Raw genomic sequence first — 5,666 nt, 5'->3', positions numbered from 1 at the left:
ACAGTGAGATCTGGGGAGGGACACAAGGCTTCTTCTACCTGTGTCACTCTCAGGATGAGGTCCAGGGGATAGGGGCAGGTAGGGGGAAGCTCATGGCCATTCTCTCACACTGTCTGTGCCTATTCTCACCCTGTCTTACAGGTGAAAAGTAACTGAACCAACACAGCGCTGTCAGAGAGGAGTTGAAGAACTGTCGGTATGTACAAAGGGGAACTTTCTCCATGGACCTGGGAGCCAGGCCCAGCTATAGTTAGTTAGTTAGGGCTCACCATTTCCCCACTGTGAGCCAGAGCACTGATACTGAACAGAGGCAGGGAGATGATGCCAGTCAGAGAGGAGAGGGGGAGGTGAAGGTGACAGAGAGCAGGAAGTGAGATCGGAGATCAACTAAAGCATCAAACTAAAGGCAAAGGGTGTGCTAAAAATAGTTGTTTTATAGTGTGACCTTATAGAGGTTTATAAAATCATGAGGGGCATGGATAGGGTAAATAGCCAAGGTCTTTTCCCCAGGGATGGGGGGAATCCAGAACTAGAGGGGCATAAGTTTAAGGTGAGGGGGAAAAATTTAAAAGGGACCTAATGGGCAACTTTTTCACACAGAGGGTGATGTGTGTACGGAATGAGCTGCCAGAGGAGGCTGGTACAATTACAACACTTAAAAGGCATCTGGATAGTGTTACAATGGGGAAATGGCCGAACCCCTCTGATAATTATCCCCAAAACATCCAGAGAAGATTGTCTTTCCCCTCAATCTATTCAAAGACTGGTTAAAAGAAAGAAAATCCCTGATCTCCACTTTACAAGTAACAGGAAGCAATTTATTTATTTAACCCAACAATGAACAAATTAACAGAATTACTAACAAACTGACAATTCCCCCTTAGACTACTAACTACACCCTAACTGGTCTAAATTCTACCGGAATGCTGTTTAAACACAAAACAAGTCCCACTCATATACACCCAATTAATAAGGAGCAATAAATTATAACTTAATCTCTCCAAGTTTGCACAGACAGTCTTCTGGAATGTTCTGTTGTCTCCAGTCTCTTCACAAACACCATTCTTCTGTTAATTCTGCTGTCAGGGATGTTTTATCTCTATAATTTCTTCAATGAGGACTTTGAGCTAAAATACTGTATTACCTTTGATGAGCTTTCTCTGAGAGCTGATGGATGGATCTCTCTTACTTTCCAGATGCCCTCGTCTTATATACCCATAATGATATAATCAGATTCTTATAATATGATTGGTTTCAGGTTGTCAACACCATCAGATTTAAATTCAATTGGCTTTCTGTGTCTAGGTGCTTGGTTTAAATTAATTGGCCAAATTCAAACCTGTTGTCTTGGTAAAAATGCTGCTCGGCTGTTCTATACAAAATATTTCCATTCGGGCGCTCTCTCTGCACCTGCATTTAAAAACTTCCAAGCACAGACAAACCTCAAGCTCTTAAAGGGACCACAGCACTCTTTTTCCCCACAATCATTTTTACCAATTAATTCTAACTTCCTGCCTTCCAATTCATGAATACTCTACACAACTTTGTAATAATGGGTATGTGAATAGGAAGGGTTTAGAGGGATATGGGCCAAAAGCTGGCAAGTGGGACTAGATCAGTTTAGGATATCTGGTCGGTATGGACGAGTTGTACTGAAGGGTCTGTTTCCATGCTGTACATCTCTATAACTCTATCACAAGGTACAATGCATTAGACTGAGTGAGTGTCAATAGCAGAATGCAAGTGAGTTCTGTAGGACAGCATAAACAAGACACAACACCTGACTGGTGGGTAAATTTGGAGGCTGTAAGGTGCCTAACCGTAAAATAAGATGCTAATCCTCCAGTTTGGAACAAATTATTATTTTATTCCCATACATCAGTGAGAATGACTGAGGATTACAATGTGCAGATATCCCTGTGTCACCTGTAGTGTGGCTCATGTCCTAAATCTGTTTTCATTTCTGTTCCAGGTGTCATTATGATGGGGGCTCGTGAATCCTCTCTGTTCTGACCAGACGATTTTCCGTGCTACAGCAGTAACCCACATTATTCCTGTTTCATCTTGTATTTGTTGTTTAATCCCTGTGCTTTTCCAGCAGCTTGGTAGATGTGATAGTTTCTGAACAGATTGTGTAAATAATTCTCTGAAATTTGCATTGAAGGTTGAAATCGCTGGTTAAAAATCACTTGGGCCCCTCAGTAAAACCCTGTTAGGAAGGCAAAATTTCTGTACATTCTAGTGACGGTGTAAACATACAGCAGAAATATTGCCCTGTGATCTCTGTGTTTGTTATAGAGACACCATAAACATACAGTTAGAATATTGCCCTGTGATCTCTAAAAAAGTTATATGGGCTGTGTAAACCATGCAATGGAATATTGCTTGAAATTTCTGTGTATATTATAGAGACTGAGTAAACACACAGTGGAATATTGCCCGAGATCTCTGTGTATATTATAGAGACTGAGTAAACACACAGTGGAATATTGCCCGAGATCTCTGTGTATATTACAGAGACTGCGTAAACACACAGTGGAATATTGCCCGAGATCTCTGTGTATGTTACAGAGACTGAGTAAACACACAGTGGAATATTGCCCGAGATCTCTGTGTATGTTACAGAGATTACGTAAAGACACAGTGGAATATTGCCCGAGATCTCTGTGTATGTTACAGAGATTACGTAAAGACACAGTGGAATATTGCCGAGATCTCTGTGTATTTTACAGAGACTCTGTAAACATACAGCGGGAAGATTTCGTCTCATTGTTGAGAGCGAACTCAGAGAAACCTGTTTGAAGGAGTATGCACTCATGGTAATCCTGCTGCTCAGAGACTTGATAAGATGTGAATTAACCATGAGCGCTCGAATCCCTCGTAGGTCCCTTTGTGACTTCTGGCTAATAATGAGCAGACTGCAGCTTTACTGAATCCCCCTTTGTGTGCCTGAGAAGGAGGACAACGGAAAAACAGCGCTCAGTTCTGCAGTCTCCCTCTGCTCCAGGTAACACCCCACTGCTGTCACCGAGTGTCGAGGAGAAAGATGGATAGCCTATTGTTCTCGTCTTGTGGCTCATGGCTGTTAACAGCCAAATCCCAAAGTAAAACTGTCTATCTCAACGTTCCCCCCAACACTCCCCCACAACAGGGGTACAATGCCACTTGAACCCAGTGCTATCCTTTTCTCCACTGAACAGAACATATCCACCTCCCGCTATCCAGTCCCAGGAAGGGATTTCATTGCTCTGTTGAGTTTCAAATTCTTGATGAATAGCCAGTTCCAGGGACATTTGCCTGTTGCAACTTTCAGCCGTTTACCGATTATTTCCGATTTCTTTGCCGTTTATTTTGTTTTCTGTCCATCTCTGGACAGATTTGTTTGAAAACGTTGCCTGTGTAGACTTTTCAATCGCGTATGTCAATGAGTGGGACTGTTTTGTTTGGAATTAAAGTTTTCCCTCCACCTCAGTTTGAATTTCGTGATGTGCGGTAGGCCATTTTGGCGATAGATTTCGGCAGGTTTTCACCCCCTGGCAGATGTCACAGAGGGAGAAAATGATCGCAAAATCGACAGAATTGTTTGCATTTGCAGGTACATTCGATTTTGTTCGAAAAGCACACAATTTATAGGCAGATGGTCAATATGGTGCTTTATAAATTCCTACTTGAGAATTAACACCAGTGTGACTCCAAACCAAAACCCAACCAGATTTTTTTTTTCTGAAGAAGGGTCTAGGCCTGAAACGTCAGCCTTCCTGCTCCTCTGATGCTGCTTGGCCTGCTGTGTTCATCCAGCTCTATACCTTGTTATCTCAGATTCTAAACAAGGCCTCACCCCTAACATGCATTGTCTGACCTAAAATGTCACCTTTTCGATACAATGAAAAAAGCCTTTACTTCTCTCAGGGCAGTGGCTTGAAAGACATTCAGGAATTAACATATATGTATTAATCAATTAAAACCTTCTAACTGATTGAAGATTTAACAGCATCTTAGGTTTGTTTATTGCATCCTTATTAGTGGTGTGAACTTTTGATCTTTTAATTATAACATCTGTGTCTGATACCACCTCTCTCGCTAACACCTGAAGAAGGAGTGAGGCTCAGAAAGCTTGTGTTTTCAAATAAACCTGTTGGACTATAACCTGGTGTCGCGTGATTTCTGACCTCGTTCACAACAAGGCACGATTGCTTTCGGGGGAGCCAATTGGAGGATGGAGAGATCGTGGACACATGCTTGTGTGATTTCAGTGAGCTGGATCATGTTGTACAGGGGACAAATTCCAGGTTTCCAGCTGACACCAGACTCGGGAGGATTGTAAACTGTGAAGGGGTGGAGATACAGTGCGGAACTCCAAAAGGACATTGCCAAGTGGGTACAGTAGGCAGAGAGTGGGCAGAGAGGAGACAGAGAGTGGCGGAGGAGGCCGGAGAGGGGACTGATGAGGTTCAATACAGGGAAGTGGAAGGTGATGTACTTCGATGGGAAGGACATTGGGAGACAATACAAAATAGGGTGGGTATATTTCTAAAGGGGGTGCGGCAGGATCAGGGGGAGCTGGGGGTCTCTGTGCACAGATTACGGAAGGTGAAAAGATAGGTCAAGAGAGCAGTGAATAAAGCACACAGTGCCCTCAGCTTTATTAACAGGGGCACAGAGTACAGGAGCAAGGAGGTGATGCTGAACTTGTACAAGACCCGTGTTAGACCCCCAGCTGGAGTATAGTATCCAGTTGTGGGCCCCACATTATAGGAAAGATGTGAACCCATCGGAGAGAGAGGGCAGAAGCGATTTACAACAACAGTTCCAGGGATGGTTAATGTCAGCGATGAGGATAGATTGGGGAAGATGGGACTGTTCCCCTTGGACAGAAGGAGGCTGAGAGGGAGATCTGATAGAGGCTTTCCAAATCCCGAGCAGGGGGCTGGACAGAGGAGGGAGGGAGAAGCTGTTCCTGCTCAGAAAAGGAACAGGAACGAGAGGGATATAGATTTAAAGTGATGTACAAACGAAGCGAGGGTGAAGTGAGGAGAGACTCTCTCACCCGGTGGGTAGTGAGGGTGTGGGATGTACTGCCTGGAAACATGGTGGTGGGGGGGGCGGGGGGGTCAGGTTCAACTGAGGCATTCCAGAGGGACATTTGGATAGAAATGGGGAGCAGGGATAATGGGAAAGGCAGGAGATTGCGCACTGAGGGATGGAACCAGTTCAGGAACAATGGGCTGAATAGCCTCCTTTTGTACAGTAATAATCCTATGATATTTCTCTATCTGTTTTGAAAGGTCATATTTTACATACTCATCACAATCATAAAATCCTTACAGGCCACTTGGCCCATCGAGTCCATACTGAGCCAGTGAAGAGCATCCCACCCAGACCCATCTCTCCACCCCATCCCCATCACCCCACATTCCCCACGGCCAACCCACCCTAACCTGCACATCCCTGGGCACTATGGGACAATATAGCATGGCCAATCCACCCTAACCTGCACATCCCTGGGCACTATGGGACAATTTAGCACGGCCAATCTACCCTAACCCGCACATCCCTGGACACTATGGGACAATATAGCATGGCCAATCCACCCTAACCCGCACATCCCTGGGCACTACAGGACAATTTAGCACGGCCAACCCACCCTAACCCGCACATCCCTGGGC

General features: G+C 44.5%; 1 long non-coding RNA gene across 1 annotated transcript; it reads left to right on the top strand.

Annotated features, from left to right (window-relative positions):
- Positions 1–107: 107 nt before the first annotated feature.
- Positions 108–3,466, top strand: LOC125486987. The gene is made up of 2 exons (XR_007265541.1): positions 108–196; positions 1,973–3,466. It is a non-coding gene; the product is annotated as an uncharacterized LOC125486987 (long non-coding RNA).
- Positions 3,467–5,666: the final 2,200 nt, after the last annotated feature.

The sequence above is a fragment of the Rhincodon typus genome, chromosome 35, assembly GCF_021869965.1.
Source record: "Rhincodon typus isolate 14 chromosome 35, sRhiTyp1.1, whole genome shotgun sequence".
NCBI classification, from domain to species: Eukaryota; Metazoa; Chordata; class Chondrichthyes; order Orectolobiformes; family Rhincodontidae; genus Rhincodon; species Rhincodon typus.
This window is presented reverse-complemented; position numbering and strand designations above follow the sequence as displayed.